Consider the following 12,539-nt stretch of genomic DNA (forward strand, 5'->3'; position numbering starts at 1 on the left):
GATGCTAGTTAAGAAACATTTAGTTCATGTCACAGTACTGGGCACACGGCCTGCTCAGCTCATACTCACGGCGCTAATGTTTGCCAAACATTCTACCTGCAAGATCTCATGGACTCCCCCAGACGTTGTGATGGCAGTGTTTTCGGTCTCTTCGTGTCGCAAAGGAGAGGAGAGGTTAGGTGATCCAGAGAGGTTAGGTAACATTCTCACAGTCACACAGCTGGGAAGTGGCAGGGATGGGAAACCTGCCTTCCCACTTCCTCAGGCTCAGCTCCTCCCACAGCAGCCCTGCAGCTCCCCAGGGAGAGCCAGAAGCATGCCCAGGCCCCTCCTGTGCTCACCCACAATGTGGGATGAGTTTCCTGGCAAGTCGCTGTGTTTCTGGCGCTGATGCCATTCCCCTGGGAGCTGACTCTGCGGTGGCCTCGGCCCTCGCCCACTATTGGCATGCCTGAAATTTACTAGAAGGGAGACTCCTACAACTGTGATGGCAGGTGGGACTCCCTCAGGCACCCGCCTCCCTGCTTGAAATCTGCAGACTGTTGTATGTTGCATTTGCTCTGGGACGGGTGTGGGCTGGGGTGGGGTAGGGGTGTAGCCCCTTCCTCAAAACCAATGGGAACCAGGATGGGACACATTAGTGCTCCCTTTGCTCCTTGGGGACAGAGCACCAGAACGGATGTTCCTGTCCCTTTTCCTAGCCAGAGGGAGAGGCCCAGACAGCTGTGGGAGGAGTGTTGAGTAAGGACAGGCTGGCTTTCCCCCTAAAAATCCAAGGACAGCCAGCATCCTGGGGAAGACTGTCAGCTCCCAGGGGCCATGCCTGCAGGCTGGTAGGTGCCTTTCAGTCCCTGGGCGCTCTGTTCTAGCTCGGTACTTTGTACATCTCGACCTGACCTGTCTTCCTATGCAGGGTGCTCAAAGTCAAACAAGACAACGTTCAGCATAGTGGCAGGCTTCCTCCTCATCCTTGAGCAACCTAGCACATTGGCACATCTGCGAGAAAATGAATCTACCCACTCATCAGAGACCCTGAAACTAGCTGGGAAGGCACACCAATGTCCGCTGCTGTTAAAGGGCACCCTCCAGGCCCCGAGGAATTTTTCCTGAATTACAAAGGAGAAACAGATCAAATGCCTGTCATAACACACTCCAGAAAACAAGAAGCAACCAGAAGTTCCCATTCATCTAAGGAATCTTTGAAAATCCTGTCTTGGGTGGAGTGACATTTGGTAACAATAAAAGCCATTTACTGGGCAGGCAGCCTGGAGATGGCCAAAGCCGACTGGCAGCCAGTCCTTCCACAGGCTGTGGCTCACCTCTCAAGGCTTCCAGGAAGTTCGCAAGAATGTCAGGAACCCTGTCTGGCCTTGGTGGGTCCCAGCCCACCCCCACCCAGGCTTCCTCTCCACCAGAGTCACAAGACAAGGCGCCTCCTTCACAGAACTTTCTTCCTCTGAAAACTAGCAAGGCTCCTTCACCTTTTCCCACAGCTCAAGCTGACCAGATCAGCGTCGGAAGAGCCACCAGACGTAACTACCCACAGATTTGAGTGCATCCCACAGGTTGTCTGGGTTCCTGCCCAAATCAGATGCTAGGGTTGGAATCCTGGATGACAAACCTGAAATATCACATCATCTAGGCAGCAACAAGTCTGAGTTAATAAACTTGCTACTCTTGTTTATAGTTTTTTTTTTTTTTGTAGCACCAAAGTAACAGCTAATATTTGTAATGCACTGTTAAAGGAATATATGAAGTACTTTTTACAATTGACATCTCATGATTTCCATTACAGTCTTACAGGGGTGATAGGGAATTTTATTTCCTTTCCCTCTTCTTTCTCTGAAAATGTAACTTTCACTCTTTTTTTTTTCTTTTTGATGGCTGGCAGCACTGAAATACAATATAGGGCTAAAGTAGGATGGAACTACTCAGTGTTTTGTGCTGTGTGAATGTACTGACAACAATGTTAGAAACAAGATGAAGGGAACGTCCCACAAGACTGCCCTGCAGTGGGTTCCTTTAACAACTCTGGCAACTTTGGTGGTGTTAAAAAACAAAATTCATCCACATGAATTTAAAGATCAAACTGACTTTATTCAATAATTCATAAATCGAGCATCATCCCACCCAGGAGCTCTTTTGAGCTGCAGAAAAAGTTTTTAAGGACAGAGAGGCAACAGGAAAAAGGATGTTACCAACAAAGAATGCGTTGTTTCAGGCAAGGTCACCCTGCTAAGGGGAACACAGAGCGTCTCTCAGGGGTTACCTCTTTGTGCTGACCAGGAAACTCCAGGTTGGTCTGTTAAAGGTCACATTCTCTAGGGGGTTGAAAGTGCAGTTAGGTTAGGTATTGAATCTTGCTGACATGGACCTTAACCTGAAGTGACTCTGTTTTGGGCCTGTGATTTTCTTTTTAGCAGGTGATGAGAAATGTCAGTGTCACCTCAATTTACAAACTACTCTGTGGCCTAAAAACAAAACTTTTTTTTTTTTTTTTTTTTTAAGTAGGCTCCTGGAGCCCATGGAGGGGCTTGAACCCATGACCCTGAGATCAAGACCTGAGCCAAAATCAAGTGTTGGATGCTTGACCAACTGAGCCAGACAGTCACCTGTAATATATATATATATATATATATATATATATATATATATATATATATATATATGAAAATAAATGCACACAGTAGTGTTCTTTTTCCTCCCTTCAAGAACAGTGCTTCACTGTAACCAAGGAATTTTCCTAGTTATTTAAACAACCATTTTTGGTTGTCTATTAAAATTTTCGCAGGATCAGGACTTCAAAGATAAAGAAACTGCTCATCTGTCTGTTGTTTTATACATTTTAAAGCACTTTCAAATACATTTGTGTTTCCAATTTGATCCTTCAGGTCACCTGGGACTTAGGCAGAGTGAATGCTGAAATCCTGAGAAGGGATTACTGTTAGGTGATAGGAGTCCAAATATCGGTAAATCTAGGATCATTTCACTTCAGATAGTCATGTGGACACACACCCTACATTAATTTTTGAAAGTTTTGTCTATGTCAGTTTCATTTTACTTTTCAGCAAACTGAGGATTTAAGTTCTTCTGAGAGGAATATTGTGCCGTGACCTGGATGATAGTTCAAGACTCTCATGGCCAGCTGTGTGTCCTCTGCATAAGCTGCATAGCACCACAAGTGAGCTAGGGCCCTTAGAGGGAGTGTATAGCTCCTGGGGAAGCTGCGATTTGGTTCTGAGAGGATTCAAGATTTTCAAAAAGGTTGGAAGGACAGTTGGGCTGGACATGACAGAACTGCCCTACTGGGGTAGAGTTTCAGCCAGATTCCCAGGTGAGGAAGGGTCCACCAGGGATAGGTGCCCCATGTCTAAGGGAGCACCGGGGCTGGATCTTGGTGCTCTGCTGACCAGGTCCTACATGTGGAAGACAAAGGATGTGATAGCCAGGACCTGATGACCCACTTCAGAGGGAAACCCCCTGAGCCTGGTCCCCTTCCCAGTCTAGAGCACATTGTCTCCAAGAGGGCTGGTGTGAGGAGATGAAGAGCTTCTGAAGAGGATGCATACTTGGGGCCTAAGGTCTGGGTCTGCAACAATACTGGTATTTATTTGACCAGCTGTGTATTTAAAATGTCTCTGAATTATGATGTCCTGAGAAGGGGCCTGGACTCCATAGTTTACTGTAGGTTCAAGCACTGCCCATTGTCTCATTTTTAATAACTTCATTGAAATATGCTGTTGACCCTTGAACAACATGGGTTTGAGCTGAGTGGATCCACCTATATGCAGATTTTGTGGATAATTATAGTACAGTATGGAAATTCTTTTTCTTATGATTTTCTTAACATTTTCTTTTCTCCAGCTTACTTTATTGTAAGAATACAATATATAATACATATAACATGCAAAACATGTGTTAATCTATTTGTTAGTAATAAGCCTGCCATCAACAGTAAGCTATTGGTTAAGATTTTGGGAGCATCAAAAGTTATACGTGGATTTTAGACTGCATAGGGGGTTGGGCACCCTGTTTCCCCAAATTGTTCAAAGGGCGACTGTAATTGACATGCAATAAAGTGTACTGTTTTAAAGTGTAGAAGTCAATGGTTTTTATTATGAGATTGTGCACTGATCACCCGTCTGATTGCACATTTTCATCACCTCAGAAAGAAACCCTGTATCCATTAGCAGTCACTCCCCATTCCCCTTCTGCCACTCCCAGCCCCCAGTAACCACTGATCTTTGGTTTCTACGGATTGGCCTACTTTGGACATCTTCTGTACATGGAATTGTACAACCTGGAGCCTTTTGTGTTTGGCTTCTTTCACTTGACATAATGTATTTTCAGTGTTTGCTTTCACTGCCGTATAATCTTCCATTGTATGGGTATACTGCGTTTCGTGGATTCGTCTATAAACTGGTGGACATTTGGCTTGTTTCTGCTTTCTACCTATTCTGAATAATGCTGATATGAGCATTGGTGTGTAAGTTTTTGTGTGGATATATGTTTTCCGTTTTCTTGGGTATTTTCCTACAGGTGGGACTCCTGGGTTGTATGTTTAACTTTTTGAAGAACTACCAAACTATTTTTACAGTGGCTGCAGCATTTTATAACCCTACCAGCAATGAATCAGGGTTCCAGTTGCTCCACATCCTGGAAGACACTTGTCATCTTTTTTATTTTGTTATCCTAAGGGGTTATGAAGCAGTTGTTTATCGTGGTTTCCATTTGCATTTCCCTAATGTCCCTTGATGTTGGGAATCTTTTTGTGTGTTTATTGGCCATTTGTGTGGCTTCCTTAGAGAAAAGTTTATTCAAATCCTTTCCCATCTTTAATTGGTATTATTTTAATTGTTGCATTTCTGAATGGTTTATATGTTTTGGATACACGTCTCTTAAATGATTTGCAAATATTTTCCCCAGTGGGTTGACTTTTATTTTTTTGACGGTGCTCTCTGGATCACAGATTTTAAAGTCCAACTTACCTATGTTTTCTTCCGTTTCTTGTGGTTTTGGCATCATACAAATCATTGCCTAATCCAAGGTGATAAAGATTTACACCTATGTTTTATTTGTAAGAGTTTTTTGGTTCTCACTCTGACATTTGGGTTGCTGATCCATTTAGAGTTAATTTTTGTTAAATGTAGAGAAGGGGTCCAACTTTATTGTTCTGCATGTGGTTATCTAGTTGTCTAGTGCTGTTTGTTGAAAAGACTGTTCTTTCCCCCATTGAATGGTCTTGGCACCCTTGTTGAAAATCAATTGAACATAGGTGTATGAATTTATTTCTGAACTGTCCAATCTTCGTGGATCTTTATGTCTATTTTTTAAAAGATTTTATTTCCTTATTTGAGAGAGAGAGAGAGAGATAGCAATAGAAATAATGAGGGAGAGCATGAGTGGAGAGGAGAGGGAGAAGCAGGCTCCCCGCCAAACAGGGAGCCTGATGTGAGACTCAATTCCAGGACCCTGGGATCATGACCTGAGCCAAAGGCCGACACTCAACTGACAAAGCCACCCAGATGCCCCTCTCTGTGTCTCTTTTATTCCAGTACTACCCTATCTTGATTCATGGTAGTCTTGTAGTAAATTTTGAAACCAGGAAGTTTGAGTCTACCACTTTGTTCTTTTTCAAGCTTGTTTGGCAGTTCTGGGCCCCTGGCATTTCCATATGAATTTTAAAGATTATTTATTTATTTGACAGAGAGAGAGAGAGATCACAAGTAGGCAGAGAGGCAGTCAAAGGTGCAGGGATGGGTTGGGGGTGAAGCAGCCTCCCCGCTGACCAGAGAGCCCGATGCGGGACTTGATTCCAGGACCCTGAGATCATGACCCAAGCTGAAGGCAGAGACTTAACCCACTGAGCCACCCAGGTGCCCCTCCATGTGAATTTTAGGATCAGCTCCAATTTCTGCAAAAAAGGACCTGGGATTTGAAAGGTTTTGTGTCAACCAGTTTAGGGACTGTTGCCAGTTTAAAATTATTTGTTCCAATCCATGAACATGCACTTATTTATTTATTTAGAGCTCCTTTAATTTCTGTAAACAACACTTTGTGGTTTTCAGTGCAAAAGTCTTACACTTTTTTTTTTTTTTTTTGCTATACTTATTCGTAATTATTTTATCCTTTTTGAGAGTGGGATGGGAACAGGGCAAGTTAAAACATCACAGAGTTTACTGTTCTCATACAGACTCAGTCATTCTTACTGAAAAAATGTTCTTCCTATTGTTGTAAGCCTTTGGTTAATTTTCAGAGTTTTGAAACAGTTGCTTTTGATAATATTTGTCAGTGTTCTCATGTCTTTTATGGAGGAGTGGATTTTTAGAAGGGTTTTCTCTGATGTGCCAGAAATTAGAACTGCCCATTGTTTATACCACTGTCTTTCTTGGATCACCTGCCTGGTCACTGAGGATATTTGAGATACAGAAGCAAGTGACTGGCAAATAAAGAGGTTCTGGCAAATACAGAAATTCATTGGGCCACAGGGCATACTGGTGGCTATCATATATTAACAGTTATATTGGACCAAAATGCTCATCACTGAAGTCACAGGTAGAGTGGTAAAACAGGTATTAGAAGTTATTCCTCAGTGAACTAGAAGTGAGAGAGCAATGAGGTGTCTGATAATAAGGGACATTTTTCGTGTTTCTTGGTTGAAGCCCAAACCAGGAAAATATCATTAAATTCCGAATCTAGGAATGACAAGTACATTTCAAGTGTCAACTTGAATCAATTCATAATAATAACCTAGAGCTCAGTGTTAAGAAAATTCTGTGATCACATGTGACCTTAGTGCCAATCCCTATATTGGTCAGGTCCAGCCATGAAAGAGTGACCACTCAAATTGGGTGAAAGGAGAATTTAATAAAAGGGTTCTTTAGGAAGCTGTGGGCAGAGTTAAAGGAAGACTATGAGGGAGTGATGCTGGACATAGGACAAATTGTGATTCTTACTCCTAGGCCTAAAGGACATTTAATAGAATTAATTGAAGAAATGAGAGTTTTAGTGATTGATCTAGAGTTCTTCTTTGGCCATTTTTTAGTCACATATGTGAGTTATGTATAGTAAAACCAATAATTTGTCCTTAAAAAATTCAGCAGTTCTTAACTAAAAAATGCTTGGGAAGATTTTTAGAGCAAAAGAAATACAATTTATTATTAACTTTTATCAAACATTTCAACTTTAATATAGTAAGAATTTCCACGCTACCAAGGATTTTCACTATAGACGTCTTTATCTTGCTTAATTTTCACAACAAATAAATCCAGAGTGCAAGGTGTGAGAGTCTCCAAGCCCACCATGACTTCTGACATCAAGTTTGGGGGTTGTCACAACCACCCTCACATGCAATAATTTGCTGTAAGGACCAACAAACTCACTAAAAGCTCTTATACTCACAGTTATGGTTTATTACAATGAAAAGATACACATTAAAATCAGTGGAAAAAAGAGGCACATGGGGCAGAGTCCGGGAGAATTCCAAGCATGAACTTCCATTTGTCTTCTCTCAGTGAAGTTGTGAGCAGTGTTAACTTCTTTCAGCAATGTGTGATGGAAACACATGGAATATTGTCAACTAGGATGCCTTTCTGAGTTTTGGCATCCAGAGTTTCTAATTAAGCTTGGTCCTATAGACATGGTTGATGCCCACCTGGCTGACCTTATTCTCCAGGCCCTCTGGAGGTCAAACTAATACTGTGTGGCCCAAGACCTCACCCCCACCAAAAATTGCAGTCAGCATAGACTTTCTGGCATGGCCTAGGGTCCCCAGATAAACAAAGACACTCTTGTCAAGCAAGATATTCCAAGATCTTAGAAGTTACCTCACAGAAGTCAAGGGCAAAAGCCAGAACTCTCTTTGGGCAAGGTTAATCCTTCACTACACAAGCATGTACTAAGGTTATAGAAGCCTAATATAAAAACAGAATGGAGGAAACCCTACAGGTAAGCAGACATCTGATAGGGATTTCCTTTTTGTCCCATAGCTCATTGTTATTTTTTAGTGTCTATAAGAATTACTATATACAAAATTTTGTATATTGGACATCATGGGCCAAATAGGGGATTTTCAAGGGAATTTTGGCATTATAGACCGACTCTTAACAATACCTTCTCAATATTCCCAACTCCTTCCACAGTGAAACACATAGACTCTTGCATAGACTTGCATGAAACACATAGATTCATAAAAAAAAAAAAAAAAAAACAAAAGCAAAGGGGTGCCTGGGTGGCTCAGTTGGTTAAGGGCTTGCCTTTGGCTCAGGTTGTGGTCCTGCTCAGTGGGGAGCCTGCTTCTTCCTCTCCTCCCTGCTCTGCTCATTCTCTCTCTGTATCTCTCTCTCAAATAACGAAATAAAAATCTTAAAAAACAAAACAAAAAACAAAAGCAAAGCAACAAACAATAGCACCCTAAAAAAACTAAATTGTTTTTACAGAAGAACTTAATCTGGAAATTCAGTTTCTGTTACTGCCACAATTAAGATTCTAGCCAAGGAAATTGTGCTAGGTCCTACATTTTTTTCAATTCATTTGCGTATGATTGTGAAACAAATTGCTGGGAACTCTGGGGACCATTTTCAGGGTATCTTTTCTGATACAAAGTTGACTAAAGAATGGGGAAATTGTGTGACCTATCAAATTACTTAGGAGTAAAATGTTTGGCTTTCTTAATCTTCAGCACTAAAAAGTTTACAGAGTAATTTGAAGAAAACTTTATAATAGTTATTATTAAAAGTAAAAAGTAACATATATTCTCTATGTCTCACAAAATTCACTCCTTCAGAAATGTTCTGTGTGGTTACCAATCTTTGATTTTGGTGGGCATGTAATGGCACTGGGCTCTGCCTTCTGGGCTGAAATATTGTAGATCGCCTTGATATAATTTATCAACAAAAAGCATTCTCTCCATAAACCTTAATAAGTTAGCAATGAGTTTCTGTGGTAGAAAGGGTTTTTTTCTCCTTTGTTACCTTTTGATTTATAGCATGTCCTTCACAGGAGCCATGTTTGAGGAAAATAGCAATTCTCACTAATTGTTATATGCAGCCTGTCCTCCTCACAGAATGAATACAAATAACAAAATATACTAATACCAATAAATATATTTTTGTATGACACACCAGTAATTAACTTTGCAAATTTGCCTTTAAAAAAAAACACACACACAAAACAAAAAAACCTTTGTTGCACAATAGATCAATGGTTGCCAGACTATGATTTCACAGACTAGGAAAATTACCAAAATTTTGGGAGGAATTGACATAGAGTTGCCAAATATTTTCTTTTGCCAAATAAAGATACTACAAGAGGAAAAAAAAAGTCTCCTAGAATCTAATATCAGAATTATTGCATGAAAGGACACTTTTGTAGTTAATACATTAGTGGATCCATATGATTTGCTTATTTATCTTTCTCGTTTTTCTGCTTACATCCTCCTTGGGTCTGTCCAGGCTCCATACTGGTCTTTTGCATGTGATCCTTGCACAGGGGCTGTGCTAATCTTCTTTATCATTCCAATTTTAGCAAATGTGCTGCCAAAGTGAGTACCAGACCATCTTTTAAATGACTTCAGTAGTAATTTCATGGAAGGTCTGGGCATAACAAACTCTTCCTGTGAGGGATTACAACGATGGAATCTGAAGCAGGCTGTCTGTCCATGCTTGAATCCCAATTTGGACTCTTCCTAGCTGTGTGACCTTGGGCAAGTTACTTAATTTTCTTGTATCTTAGTTTCGTCATCCCTGATATAGTAATACTTAATAGTAACTACCTCAGAGGGTTGTTGTGCAGATTATGAGTTAAAATAGATAAAGCACTTAGAATAGTGCCTTGTAAAGTTGTATTATATAGGTACTTGCTGTCTGTGCTAATCTGTGTATGTCTGGCAGGGTCCACATTTTGTCCTCATTCTTGAGTTACAGTTCAGCGAAGCATGGAATTCTATGTTGAGCCTTACTGCCTTTCAGCATTTTCAAGATATTATTCCATTTTCTTTTTGCATCCCTCATTGTGTTCGAGAAGTTTATCTTTCCTTTGAAGTTTATCTTTCCTTATGGGCAACAATCTCTTTTCTCTCAGATTTGCTTTTAAAGTTTTTCTCTGTATGTTTGGTGTTCTGCTGTTTTATTATTCTATGTCCATGCGTGGATTTAATAACATTTTTTCTAGCTCAAAATTCATTCCATTCCTTCAAATCGGAGACTACCATCTTTAATTGTAGAAAATTCTCAATCAGAAGTTATGATGAGATTATTCTGCGAGTGTTTTAAAAACAATTCTAAATCAAAGTGGTTCCTACAAGACAGAAGTTTCTCTTTTTCACATAGATGAGGCTTTCCAGGTGGCGTTTGATGGTGTCAGAGGCTCAGGGATCCTTCCATTTTATTGTTCCACCATTCATTTTCAGCAAGTAGATTCTTTAATCAAACTTAAACCAGGGGCACCTGGGTGGCTCAGTGGGTTAAAGCCTCTGCCTTCTGCTTGGGTCATGATCCTAGGGATCGAGGTCCGCATTAGGCTCTCTGCTCGTCAGGGAGCCTGCTTCCCTCTCTCTCTCTGTCTGCCTCTCTGCCTACTTGTGATCTCTCTCTGCCAAATAAATAAATAAAATCTTAAAAAAAAAAAAACAAAAAAACTTAAACCATACCATCTGCATTTGAGCTACTAGGAAAGAAAAAGTAGAGAGAAAAGTCCTATCTCTTTCTTTTAAGGACATTTCTGGAAGTTGCACATGCTGTTTTGTTTACATTCTAGAGCTCGGTCATATAGCCAGTCCAGGTATAAGGGAAACTGGGAAATACTGTCTTTATTCTGGGCAGCCTAGTTCTCAGCTGAAAATGGGTGATTCTGTGAAAAAGGCAGAGGGCGAGACTGGTTATAAGGAATAGGCAGCAGTCTCTAACATAGCCATTTTTATTGCAGATTTCTCTCATATTCCCTCTATTGTGTCCTTCTGGAACACTTAGTAACGTTCTATTCTCTGTCCCTCTTTCTTTTTAATATTTCTTTTTTTATCTTTTTGAGTTTCATTCTGTGAGATTTCTTCAACTCGCCTCCCATCTTACTTTCTTTTAAGCTATGTTTAGTCTACTGAGTTTTTAAATTTTTTTAATCTACTGAGTTGTTTTTAAAAAATGCTATATCTTTTATCTTTGGAATTTCTATAGCTTTTTTTTCCCCTCCCTGAACTATGCCTCTTACTTTTTAGGCTGTTCTGGTTTTTCTGTACAGTTTTTATTCTTTTATGTCCAGAATCATTTAAGCTTATTTACTTTATAGTCTCTTTGCTCTATTGTCTGTAATTCTCGAGGCATGCATTCTGCTAAGTCCCTCCCCTGGAAGATAGGTATTTTTCATCTTATCTTAGGTATTTCTTTCCATGGTGTCTCATGCCCCCAGGATTATAAAGTGTGACTATGGGGCAACATCGTATTTGTCTTTTGTCTATACTAGGGTCCTTCAGGTTTCTCGGCTTCTTCTGGATCTTTGGTTCTCAGCTTTTTCTGTTGCTACTTCGGTTTGGGTTTTCTGTGTTACTACTCAGGAGTACCCCTGTGGCTCCCACCTTGTGCACAGTTTAGTTTGGGAGGTGAGCTGTCTTGGTGGTAATCAGTTTGCTTCACCCCCTAATTCTCAGACTAATGAGAGAGAAATTTTAGAATCCTTTTCACAACAGCAGAGCTCTTCTGGGATCCTGGCTCTGCGCTGAGTGCCAGCTCCATTGCACGGGGGGCCTCAACTCCCACTGCAGCCCCTAAGCTCAACTTCTGATTCCGCTTCTCCAGCTGCCTGTTTTGCCTGTCTAACTTTACCTCTTGATCATTACTTTTTAGTGTTCTCTTTATTTCTGTCACCTGAAGATTTCGCTTTCTTGTTTTAGTGCATAGTTGTGTATTTCAAATGTTTTTGTTTATGGAGCCTTTGTTGGTGTAGTTATGATAGGTGAGTTGATCCCACATTAGCTCCATCCGTCACTGTCCTAAGGAGCCTCATTAAGAGCATTTTAAATCTCCCAAAGCAGTAAAATGACAATCTCTTAATAAAAGTTTTGAAATTATTTGCTCTGATACTTGTTATACTATTCTTGTTTTTTTGTTTGCAATGGGCCAGCATTGTTCTAGGCATTGACATTTGGGAATGAATGGGCAGAGCACTGAGAAACTTAGGTTCTGGCCCTGGTTTTGTTGCTTGCTAACTGCCAGCTTGGGGAAATTACTTAAGTTTTGTCTATTAATTAGCTGGAAGATTGACATACATAGTAATATTTGTCCTGCTTCACAGGATTATTGTAAAGATCCAATGAGATAATAGATTGGAAAATGCTTTAATTCTTAAAACATACAAAGATTTATGGTATTAATAGCAATCAATGTTAAGGACCAAAAACCATTAGCTCATTCATTAAGATTTTTTTTTTAAATATTAAATTTTATGAAGGTCCATTTTTTGGTTTTGTTTTGTATGGTAAACAGAAAAAAAAATCCTCTAACCTGGTAAAAGCTATAATTCTAAGAAAATACCTGATAAAGAAACTACTT

General features: G+C 40.3%; 1 pseudogene; it reads right to left on the reverse strand.

Annotated features, from left to right (window-relative positions):
- Nucleotides 1–9,466: 9,466 nt before the first annotated feature.
- Nucleotides 9,467–9,549, reverse strand: LOC125110164 (uncharacterized; annotated as a pseudogene).
- Between the last annotated feature and the right edge of the window lie 2,990 nt (nt 9,550–12,539).

Source organism: Lutra lutra, chromosome 9 (genome assembly GCF_902655055.1).
Source record: "Lutra lutra chromosome 9, mLutLut1.2, whole genome shotgun sequence".
NCBI classification, from domain to species: domain Eukaryota; kingdom Metazoa; phylum Chordata; class Mammalia; order Carnivora; family Mustelidae; genus Lutra; species Lutra lutra.